The sequence below is a fragment of the Mirounga angustirostris genome, unplaced genomic scaffold, assembly GCF_029215605.1.
Source record: "Mirounga angustirostris isolate CCGP_5_RB_7025 unplaced genomic scaffold, mMirAng1.0.hap1 SCAF_14, whole genome shotgun sequence".
Lineage (NCBI taxonomy): Eukaryota > Metazoa > Chordata > Mammalia > Carnivora > Phocidae > Mirounga > Mirounga angustirostris.
In genome coordinates, this window is record NW_026991722.1 from 45,185,954 (window position 1) to 45,199,235 (window position 13,282).

Below are 13,282 nucleotides of genomic sequence, written 5' to 3' on the forward strand. Positions count from 1 at the left end.
GATGAAGTCCAGGGTGTGGTGATGGCTGTGGTGATTGAAGTGGAGAGGGGGTAAACTTGGTCAGAACTGAGGAGGATGGACAATGGAAGGGGTAAGGAGAACAACTGTGATTCAGTTGCCATGGTTCTTCAAGAGGGTAGGAAAGTATCCTGGAGATCAGAAGGAGAGAATGGGAAAACTATAGTACCAGAAGACATGCTAGGACTTCAGAAGAGAAGCTTCTGTTAAATACTAAGTGGAGCAGAAAACAGAAATAATAGCCTTATAGAAAATGGTATCACCTGGACCTGGGCTCCACTAAAAGTTTCTGGGCCTGGAAAGGTCATGGTGGATTTCTTTTGTTTGCCTCATTTTCTACCACCTGAGTATCTAACCAGGTAATCTGTTGCCTTCCAATGCCTTTTTTTAAAACTAAAACAAAATAGCAACAACGACAAAACCACTTCCATCTCTGGAAAACTCCCGTTACTCAATCAGGAAGTTGTTTTCTTTGAAGGAATATTTTTCCAAGGGAGATATAATTTTTCTTCTCTTTTTTTATGAATCCTACTGCTTGAAGGAAAACCAAAAAAACTGGAAAGATGTCAACCTGATCAAACTTGTATAGTTAAGCATCAGATCACATATGGTCAAGGAATGGAGAATCTGAGGGAACCAACGAAATGCCAAATTGTAACAGCTGTAGAGGTAGGAGGTCGTCAGAGAAATTTTATCCTAATGAGTAACTGAACCATATATATCCTATCTATCTACCTATATATCTACTACTTATGTATGTAGAAGGGACTGTAGCCAGCAATCAGCAACCAGAGTGGTAGGTGGGGATGGATGGACCCACCATGAACAAGGGACCAGGTAGAGAGAATGCGGTTCAAAGAGAAGGACCCTGAGGAATGATGATGGCTCCCGCACCAGCTTGCAGGTGCATATATCAGTGCCATATGCACTGATTTTTGGATAGAGCTCTAGACATGCTTCTCTGGTGTCACACAGTCATCATGATGCAAGCTGAAGTCTGTTTATAGCAGCAATGTCCACAATAGCCAAACTGTGGAAAGAGCCAAGATGTCCATCGACAGATGAGTGGATAAAGAAGATGTGATATATATATACAATGGAATATTATGCAGCCATCAAAAGGAATGAGATCTTGCCATTTGCAATGACATGGATAGAACTGGAGGGTGTTATGCTGAGTGAAATAAGTCAATCAGAGAAAGACATGTATCATATGACCTCACTGATATGAGGAATCTTAATCTCAGGAAACAAACTGAGGGTTGCTGGAGTGGGGGTGGGTGGGAGGGATGGGGTGGCTGGGTGATAGACATTGGGGAGGGTATGTGCTATGGTGAGTGCTGTGAATTGTGCAAGACTGTTGAATCACAGATCTGTACCTCTGAAACAAATAATGCAATATATGTTAAGAAAAAAAAAAAAGAAGAAGATAGCAGGACAATGGAAGGGGTAATGAGAACAACTGCGAAGAATGAATGAAGAATGAAGGGGGGGATATCGGAGGGGGAGACGAACCATGAGAGACAATGGACTCTGAAAAACAAACTGAGGGTTCTAGAGGGGAGGGGGGTGGGAGAATGGGTTAGCCTGGTGATGGGTATTAAAGAGGGCACGTTCTGCATGGAGCACTGGGTGTTATGCACAAACAATGAATCATGGAACACTACATCAAAAACTAATGATGTAATGTATGGTGATTAACACAATTAAAAAAAACTCAAAAAAAACAACAAAAAAATAAAGCTTAGGGGCGCCTGGGTGGCTCAGTTGGTTAAGCGACTGCCTTCGGCTCAGGTCATGATCCTGGAGTCCCGGAATCGAGTCCCGTATCAGATTCCCTGCTCAGTGGGGAGTCTGCTTCTCCCTCTGATCCTCCCCCTCTCATGTTCTCTGTCTCCCATTCTCTCTCTCAGATAAATAAATAAAAAATCTTAAAAAAAAATAAAAAATAAAGCTTAATTCTAAATTGTGTGTGTGTGTGTGTGGGCGGGGTGGTTTGGCCTGGGATCTTCATTTCTCTTTCTTTACTCCTTGTACAACTTAATAAAAAATATGTTGTCACCATTTTGCACATAATCAGGTTTCATAAGCCAATGTGCAGTTACTAACTGACCCATCTTCCCCACCTCTATAATTAATTCTCTTACTAGGTTTATTTTCTAACCTTGAATTAATCTCTCCTTTAGCCCACTAACAACAATTTAGTACTTCGGGAGAGATAAAAAAGAAGCATAACATGTTGTTTCTGCTCTTGAAGATCTAACAACCTGATGCTTGATGTATGGATACTTGATGCACATAAAAAAGACATAAGCATAGAAAAAGAAAATTAAACAAGTTAAAAATCAATGTAGCTGCATGAAAATAACTAACCAATCAATATGTATTTGTTTGCTTGTGTTCAGAGGGAATGAAGGAATGTGAGACATTGGACTTACTGCCTAGGCTTACAGATAGCAACCATAAGGGGGACTTTGAGCAGAATTCTGGGGCAAGGCAGGGACATGAGTGTCGAGGCTGGGTGGCTGGGCTGACACTATCGGGGCTGGTTGGCCAGGGTGGATTAGGGATGGGTAACAGAGATTTTAGATCTAGTAGCTATTATAATTTTTCAAAGAGAGGGTTATCGTTTATTTAAGCTAATTTATTTGCATAGACAATCAGCTAAGTATATGCATATGTGTCTTGAGTAAACATATCGAATTTGCTTTTATGATCCTTCAAACTCCTATCATTTCATTCCTTACAAATTAGAATTATTTTCTCCATCCTGTAGCTTTCCATCTTTCCTTACACTTGCAGGTGAACATCCCTTGCTTCCTCTTTCCCAAATAGTTGGGAAGATTTTTTGTGGGGTTATTATGTAGTTCTCATGTTGCAGCTATGAATCTTTTACCCTTGTGACCTGTGTCCGTTGTCTTCTCTTCTGAGATTGCACAGGGTGAAGGAGATGAGTGCCTCTTCCAAGATGGGGTCCTTTGAGGGTAAGAGTCTTGACTGACTAGCTCCATGTCCCTCAGTGGCCACTGTGGTGCCTGGTGCATAGCAGGTGCTCCTGGTACACAGGTGGCCACTTTTACTTGCCTTTCCTGATATGCAGGGCAGGAAAAGATGAAGACTTTATGCTGTTATCCTGAGCGGACCACAGGTTCAGCCTGTTTACAGAAACAGATGGTGATGAGTCTTCTTTGAGGGTTTGAAGATGAATACGTACATTGTACGTTGAAGTAGAAAGTTTGCCCAACTCCATCTCAACACTGGCAGACTCATAAGTTGTTATTATTGGTCCTGCAATTTTTAAAGCTTTGCATAGAGCTTTAGCTGTATGACTCCCATTGACTTCCAGCTATTGTACATTCACATAATGGAAGCAGTTTGTCCACATGAATAAAACATCAATAAGGTGTCTGCATAAGTACCATTTAAGAAAAAAATAGGGAAAGTAAAGCATACTTATGTGTGTGTATGTGTATATATATATATATATATATATAAACAGGGAGGCAAAGGGACCAATTTTCTGGTTAACAAAAGGTTCTCACCTAAGTGAATGTCTCAAGTCATTCCCCTAGATCAGATTCAGGTGGGGACATTGTTGCCCACATGCCTGGGGAAAAGCAAAGCTACCCATGCAAAAAGTGAGATCACCTAGACGATATTTTTTCCTACAATGGGTTTTTCACTTTTTGCTCTTTTTAATTGATTTTAAAGAAGGGCATGGCTGCAGGAACCTTGGGACTGCCTCTTTAAGCCCCCTGAGCAGGAGTTAAAAGCTGGCAGCCCCAGCTGGCTTTCCTCAGTCCCTAGTAACTCTCGCTGAAATTAATGAGGCTCAAGCAGGGGCGGGGGCTGCCAGTTGTCCAAAAGACAAATCATTGGTTTTAAGAACAATCCCCCTTTTAATGATGCACGGTTGAATTTGGATTTAAACTCAGCTAAAGAAGCAAACAAAACAAAGAGCTGTTGGAGGGGTTGGGCTTGAAGCTGCCAATGTGCTGCAAGTCTTGGGATGGCTGCAGAGTTCGAAGGCTTTCGACGCCATGACACTGGAGCGCGAGGAACCCAAGAAGCCACAATGGCAACAAGTTACTTTGTGAATTAACACGTGGGTGTGGTAATGCTCAACTTCCTTGCTCTTGCCTTGGAAGGTCTGGGTTTCATTTCTACCTCAAGGTGTTTTTTACAGAGTCTGTGCTAGACAAAGCGCATGCTGCCAGATGCCGAGTGAGTGACACACACAGGACACAACTTCTGCCCTCAGGGACTTAATATTTACATAGGAAAATAAGGCATACGACGTAAGAAGAAACACAACTTGAAATCCTGATTCTTAGACGGAAAGCCAGATTCTCAGAACTGGCTATATCAGAATCACCTGGGTAAGCTTAATAAACAGGCACACGCGCGCACGCACACAGCACTAGCAACAACAGAAAGAACAACCACCACAGAACATTTCTTTGCTTCTGCCCCAGACCTCCTACGGAATCAGAATCTCTGGAGGTGGGGTTTGAAAATCTGTAGGTTCAAAATATTCTGGTTGATTCCTATTCATAGCTGGGTATGAGAACCTCTAACCCAGGTGGCAAATGGTTTGGGGTTAAGAGATACGGGTAGTTCATGCCTAGGGAGAAGTCACTGGACTTGTACTGGTGAAGGAACACTTCTGGGGAAGATAGGAGAAGACTCACGGGTGCACCTGCTCAGCCCTGTAAACTGTTGTGTGCACTGACTTGTTACGGCACTGGACCCAAGTGGGGCTCCCCCAACACGGTGGGATTTGCACTCACGTCCTCTCATCTAATGGGATGCCTGAATCCACCTTGGTGGGTTAGATTTAGGTACAACTGGGGTGGGAAGGCACGTAGGTAAGGCTGCAATGAAAAAACCGAGCCCTAAACCTTGGACAGAATTGTATACGTAGGGTGCCTGATTTTTACCACAGGATGAGGTGCGGTGGAGCCAAGCTGCCATCCCCTCGGGACTCCCTAACTCAAACCATTTAATAGTAACACATGTCCTGGGGTAGAGGGTTTTCTCTTTGCACAGGAGAGCAAAGCAGATTTTCCCAAAGATAGGTTTGCCACTAACCCTTGTGCGGCCCCGGCAAGAGAGCAAATGGAGGCCCACAAGCCATACACATAAATATTGAACACACCATTAAATAAACTATTCTTTATTCACTTCCTTTGACAAGTATTCCTTCCTAATGATTTGGTAGATCAGGTTCAGATTTAGGAATGTTGGCCTTTAGGAGTTTCTGCACCAAGCCCGCTGCACTTCCCCGTCTTTTCCCTCCCCTGGCTCTGTCCTGCACCACGAGGGGCTATGTGTGGATCCCTCAGATCACACATCCAAGCTCCATTCACAGCTCCTGCGAACAATGGCTTCTTGTCTACCCCAGAGCCACGGGTGGCTCTCCTGGCAACAAAGGCCTACTATGATTCACAACTTTGAAGAGTATAAAGCTTCATATGAATTGACTGCATAATTATTTTTGGAATGTACCTTCTTAAAGCCTCTGTGTTTCCATCTGCCAAAGAGGGGATGATAGTACACGCCTCATTGCTTTGTCACTCATCATCATTTTCACTAGCAGACTTACCACCTTTTTTTTTTTAAAGATTTATTTATTTATTTATGACAGAGAGAATGAGAGAGACAGAGAGCACATGAGAGGGGGGAGGTTCAGAGGGAGAAGCAGGCTCCCTGCTGAGCAGGGAGCCCGATGCGGGACTCGATCCAGGGACTCCAGGATCATGACCTGAGCCGAAGGCAGTCGCTTAACTAACTGAGCCACCCAGGCGCCCCAACTTACCACCTTTTATTGAATTGTCCTATGTGCCCGTTTCCTTGTCACTAATCCTCACAACTCTGCGAGGCATAGCTTATAATTTTCATGTGAGCAGTTGGGGAAACTGAGGCCCACATTAAGGTACTTGCATAGAACATACAGCTCGTGAGTGACGGTATTGAAATGGCATTTAGGGGCTATCTGGCCTCAAAATCAAAGGTATTTCCACTGGACTATGCTCTCTCCTTTAGTTAAAAAAGCCTGTCATAGTCTGAATATGAGGTGAAATGTTTTTCCCTTACAAAAGAGATAATTGCCTTTTGTTCAAATCTTTATGAAGTCTTTGGTGAGATGCTCCTTCAATTATTTTATTTTGAAGAAAAATGTGATTTGAGGAAGACATAAATCTGAAATAAATTAAATCAGTACTATTTTGGGCTACTCATAGAGGTCTCCTACTCAAATTGTTTTTAAAAAGTAATAGAAAGCAAATTTTGGCAGTCTGGTGGGCTAGGCACTGGGAGTATCCTGTGTAGAACAAACTAAATCATAATACGACACACTTGTTGATAAATGGCTGGGCTGGTAAGAGATGGCAGAGATACATAACAAACCTCCCATCTTCTCTAAATGATGTAAAATGAGCTAAGTTAGGAGCTTGGAGTGATAGGCAATAGGGGTTGGGGTTGTTCTGGGCCAGTGGCCAGGAAGTTCACAGAGTCTGGGACTTTGGGAGCACAAAAGTGGTCCTTTGTCACTGGTGCTCTTTAGATGACAGGAGAAGCAGAACTAAATCCTTTTTGGAGAAAATTTTAGGCTCATAGGATTTAGGCTCATAGGATTCCCACACATTGCAATCAAGCACTGAATTCATAATAAAAAACCACTAAACAACCAGGGGACATCCATCATGAGTGAGCATCATCAGATACAATAAACAAGAGATTCAGGCCCCCAAGCATAGACAATATTAAAATTGTTAAAGACCATAGAAAAGCTATGCATGGAGTGTTTAAAGAAATAAAACACTCAATAGATGGATTAGATATCAGATTAGACCCAACTAAAAAGAGAGCTGGAAAGTATGTCTAGGCTGGTGGTGTCCAATAGAACTTCCTGCACTGATGAAAAAAGGCAAGTTATAGACCTGTGCTGTCCAATAATGCAGCTATTGAGCACTTTAAATATGCCTAGTGAGAATGAGGAACTACATTTTAATGTTATTTAACCTTGAGTAACTTAAATTTAAATAATCACGGTGTAGTGGCTATAGTATTATGCTGTGTGGATCTAGGCCATAAAGGAACTTTCAATAAGTTCAAAGGAATTCATATCATGCAGATCATATTCTTTGACCAAAATGCAATTACAACTTGACTGCAGATGGGCATGAGGGATATTTTCTGGGGTGTTGGAAATGTGCCAAAAGGGGATTGTAGTGATGTTTAACAACCTTACAAATTTATTTTAAAAAATCATTGAATTCTACCCTTACCATGAGTGAATTTTATGGTATGTAAAATACACCCCAATAAAATTGTTAGCATGCAATTATAAGTCAACAACATCAATAATAAAAATCCTCATGACTTACAAGTTAAAAGTCACTCTACCACATAATCCATGGGTCAAAGAATAAACCATCATGGAAGTAAAAAAAAAAAATACTTAGACTTGTACAATAATGGAAACACACTATATAAAAATTTGGAGAGTGCAATGAAAGTTGTACTTTGCAAGAAACTTAACATCTTAAATACTATCCTGGAAAACAAGAAAGACTGACAATTAGCTACATTCTGCTTAAGAAGTTAGAGTTTTAAGAGAACAAACCCAATGAAAGTAGAAAGAAGGCAAGAATAAAGATAAGAGCAAAAACCAATAAATGGAAAACAAAAATACAATATATAGGATCAACATGTTAGTTCTTTGAAAGAACAAGAAAATTAGAATAATCCTGGCAAGACTGATTTTAAAAAAATGAGAGAAGGCACCAGAAAATAATAGTGGTAATGAAAAGAGCTCTATAACTTCCAATAAAGCAGGAATTACAAAGTATACTAAGTACAATTATGCCAATAGAATTGAAAATTAAGACAAAATGGACAAATTCTGGGAAAATAATAATTAACTAAGAATAAGTAGAAAACCAGAGTAGTTCCATAATTATGAAATAAATGAACCATTATTTAAAGATTTTTACAAAAGCTGAAAAACCAGATGGCTTTGCAGATGAAACTATACACTATACCATTAGTTAATGGAAAAGACTTTTCTAATCTTATGTAAAATCTTGCAGAGCACAGAAAAAGAGTGAATGGTCGCCAACCCATATGAGATGAGTACAATCTTGAAAACAAAAAATGCCAAGGACAACCTTAGAAAGAAAAATTATAGGCATTCTCATTCATGAACATGAGTGTGAAGATTTGAATAAAATATTAGAAAACCTAATGAAATAATGTGTAGAAAGATAATACACCAGGACTAAGTTGGATTTTTTCCAGGATTGAAAGAATGGCTTAGCATAAGAAAACTTATAAGTGGGGGGCACCTGGATGGCTCAGTCGTTTAGCGTCTGCCTTCGGTTCAGGTCATGATCCCGGGGTCCTGGGATCGAGCCCCGCATCGGGCTCCCTGCTCGGCGGGGGGTCTGCTTCTCCCTCTTCCACTCTCCCTGCTGGTGTTCCCTCTCTCGCTGTGTCTCTCTCTGTCAAATAAATAAATAAATAAATAAATAAATAAATAAATAAATAAATAAATAAATAAAAAATAAATAAGAAAACTTTTAAGTGGAATTTATTACTTAACTTATTAAAAAGAAAAAAAAATCATATGATCATCTCAAAAGATGATAAAAGTCAACAATCACTTATGATTAAAACCAAGCAAAAATGTAGTTAAGAAATCCAGGGCAATAGGGAATTTTCTTAATCTGATAAAGGTGGCATATCATTCTTAATAAAAAGGGATGGTAGAGGTATTTTCTTATAGTCGAAAATAAACCAAGGAAGTCAACTACATCTATTAACTTTGGAGGTCCCAGCCAGTACAGTAGAATGAATAGAGGCATAAGGATTAGACAAGCCACTGCCACAATAAAAAATATATATATACATTAAAAGCAATATGAAGCTTTAGCAAGAAGGCTGACTATATTAGTTTACTACTACTGCTATAACAAATTAACACAAACTTGATAGCATACATTTTATTATTATTATTACTTTACATTTCTGTAGGTTAGAAGTCCAACACAGTCTCGCTGGGCTAAAATTAAGGAGTTGCAGGGCTCTATTTCTTTCTGGAGGCTCTGGAGGAGAATCTGTTTTCCAGCTTCTAGAGGCCATACTTATTCCTTGGCTATTTGTCCCCTTCCTCCACCTTCAAAACCTTCTGTAGTTACATCTTCCTCCCATGACAGTTGGGAAGTCTCTTCACTTTTAAGGAATCATGGATTTGGGGTTGGGCTCAACATCTAATCCAGGGTAATTTCCCCATCTTGAGGTGCTTAACTTTAGTTACATCTGCAAAGTCCCTTTTGCCATGTAAGGTATCATATTCGCAGGGTCCAGGGATTAGAATGTGGATATCTTTGGGTGGGTCATTATTCTGCTTATCACACTGGTAAAACAAGAACAAACTTAATGAAAATCAATGCATTTCTGCATAAATTAGAAAACAATTTTTAAAAATAAACAAGAGCAAAAATAATCAAAAGATACCTTTAAATTATCTGGTAGAATAAATCTACCAAAAGATCTGCAAGACCTATATGGAGGAAACTCAAAATCTTTTCAAGGTGTCCATCTTCTTCCAAACTGAGAATGCCAACAGGGTTGCTAAAATTTATACGAATGAATGAAGGACAAAATAGGCAAGACATTTCTGAAAAAGAAAAAAGTTAGTGAATTTACCCTACTAGATATTGACTCTTTGTACGAAGCAACACTAGTTAAGACAGTATAGTAGTTGGTGACGTAGGAGATAAATCAACCAATGGAACAAAATAAAGAGCCCAGAGACGTTTTATCCAATGGAACAAAATAGAGAATGCAAAATCTGCCTCATGGAAACTTGATGTGTGGTGAAGGTGACATTGGGATATCATTCCAGTGGTAGCATAATCTAAAAACTTTAAAAAATATCATATTACCCAATTTATACCTGAAGGGAAAACTGAAAAATTGGTAATACCAAGGATCTACTGGTGATCGTGTGAGCTAGTGTAATCACTTGGAAAGTAACCTTTATATTTCCCAGCTCCCTTATAAGCACATATAGGGACATTTGTTGTGATGTCATTTGCCATAGTGATAATACAGAGGCAGCCTGTGTGTCCATCACTAGGAAGAAGGATAAGTAAAGTGGGTAGGGGACGAGGGTTGCCAAATTTAGCAGATAGAATACAGGAGGCCCCGTTACATTTCAGTTTCAGACAAGCAATGAATAATTTCTTCTTTTTTTTAAAAGATTTTATTTGTTTATTTGACAGAGAGAGACAGTGAGAGAGGGAACACAAGCAGGAGGAGTGGTAGAGGGAGAAGCAGGCTTCCCGCGGAGCAGGGAGCCTGATGCGGGGCTCGATCCCAGGACCCTGGGATCATGACCTGAGCTGAAGGCAGACATTTAGTGACTGAGCCACCCAGGCACCCCAGCAATGAATAATTTCTTAGTATAAGTATGTCCCAAATGTTGCATGGGATCAAAGTATTACTAAAATATTATTTGTTGTTTATCTGAAATTCAAGTTTAATTGGGCATCTAGCCTATATTTTATCGGGCAACCTTAGTGGGCCATCGAAAGGAATATAAGCAACAGTTGGGAGCAACCACCAGATGCTCTAGAGCAGCATGGATGGATCTGGAAAACAGACTCTGACAAATGTTAGAAATAAAATGTGTAGCACAACACCATTTGTGTGAATTGAAAATACATACCGACCACAATACTACTTCTTTCCCAGGGATAAACAGATATTTAAGGACCTCTATCAAACACATTAGTGTGGTGCCACTAGGAAGAAGAATGTGAATGGGGATTAAGGAGAAAGGAAGAAAATAAATAAACCAAGAGAAGGGCCTGGTATGGTCTGATAATGACAATGTGGTAAGAAAGGAGGAAAATAATTAACCTAATTCTTCATTCTTCACCTACAAATCAAAGAAAATAAAAAGATTATGTCTCATGCAACTTAGAAGGGCATGTGCCCTAAAAAACTATTAGGAATCTCAAGAAGTGCCTCCAATTATGATGAGAACTTGGATGTCAAAAATACACATAAAAAAATACACATGAAAGGTTTGAACACCATAATTTTGTGATATGTAAGGTGGGAAAATAAATATTTCTAAATTGATATCATTTTATATTGTAGGCCATTATATATATGTATATATAAATTAATAAATTGAATTCAGAAAGTAGCTCTTTGAATGTTTTCTCTCCATCCCTAAAATGTTACATATTCAAATTGGATCAATCTTTAAAAGAAAATTTGCATTGGGAAACTAGGAGACTAGTCTATATCCCATGCATCTTGTGTTTGGACACACGGAACATCTAGCAAGGTGTGGGACACCTTGTAAGCAGCCAGTCGATTGTTGCCCGGTCGATATAATCAGAATGTGTTCACATCCAAGCTGACAGCTTACACTAACATTGCTTTCATGATGAGGATGCAGCATTCCTTTGAATGAGAAATCCTACGTAATGAGTTTGCAACTACCTGTTTAAAGAAGATACTCTTCTTTCTGCTAGACTGTTTATACAAATAGCCATGTTTTAAATCTGACATGGTGTTAACTCTTCTTAACAAGTAAGATACGATTTTCAAAAGGTGCTGGGAATGATAGGGAGTGAGATTGTGAGGATGGAAGTTTGGTGGTTATAAATGGTTTTCTTTTTGGTAGAAGAGTGCCTAACTCCTGCCTGTTCTGCTTGGAAGCCTGATGAATTACTTGGCAAGGGAAAGAAAAGATAAAATGGAGAGTATGAGAGATTTGAAGCCCTTGGGTCAGGAGGCCGCACACGAGGTGGCTGGGCCGGATCTCCTGTCTGATGGCATCAAACGAAGGGCCTGAATGCACCATTGGAAACGGACTTGGAGCCTGGGAGTCTCCCCAGGCTGTATCACTAGGACAAGGAGTTGCAATGTAAGTAACGACATAGTTAACTTAAGTGGGGACATGTTAACTCACAAAACAGCTTGGAATGTTTTATGGTTTGTCAACAGCTAGAGCATTAACAACCCAGAAGTGCTCTTTTCTAATGTAAATTAGTATGCTGTGTTGATCCTATTATTTAACCAAACCAGGAACATGACTTTTTTGCAAAGGAACATGGCTTTTTTGCAAAGGAAGTGAGAGAAACAAAAAGCACAACCGTAGCATTATTTACCTTCTTGCATGACTTGCTTTAGAATTTGTGAAATCACACCTTTTGTGTACAACTTTCTCCTTTCTATTTTCCAAAAATACTGTGCCCTTGTTTTATTTAATAACAATATCAGAGTTACTCAACATAATATTCTTTTCTATACTGTGTTTCCACTTTGCCGCTTACAATTGAGGTATCTGCCTCAAAGATCTTTTCAGTAAATGTGCCAAAGGTGTTCTTCACAGCATTGTTCTAACAGTGGAAAACTGTAAACAACCCCATTCCCCAACAGTATGGGAATGGCATATCTACACAATGCAAATTATAAAATATAGCTCTATAGGATAAAAATCGCTCCTTAAACAACTTTTATAACACGAGAAACACATATGACATAAGCTTACGTGAGAAAAATAGACTAAAAACTTCTACATAAAATACTGTTTCAACTAGCAAGTGTCTCTGAATGTTGAGACTATGGATAATATTTACTTTTAACTGTACTTTTTTGTGTTTTCCAACTTTTCTACAGTGAGTGTGTATTACTAAATTATTAGGAAAAAATATTTAGGAAAAAAAGCTCCACCTAAACCCCAAACAATGTAGCAGTTTGACATGCACTCTTTATTTCTGCACCATACACATCAAACTTGTTAAAATAGGTTAATATGTTGAGAGGGAATAAGTGTGTATCTGATTACAACACTGTCAACACAGCAATTCAATCTATTGTCAGAGTGTAGGTAATTGGCTTGCATATACAGAATTACTGACCTAAGAATAATTTCAGAGATGGTAAAAAAAAACTGACTATATTTCAGTTGGTACGCATAGGCAAAACTGTGTGAAATGGGTTAAGATAGTAGAAACTTAAGACGTGTTCTTGAAATTATTAATGTGCCTATAGTTAGTTCAGTATCTCAACCATCTTGGAAAATATGTCCTCCTCTTACTTCTAGTTATTACACGTTTAGTCTTACAAATTCTACTATGTTTAACTGACTTTAGAAAGACCTTATGATTTAGTAAACTAAAGAGACTTGGTAAAAACCAGTATAAAAGTCAAGCTATCAGAAATAAGCTGAGATATT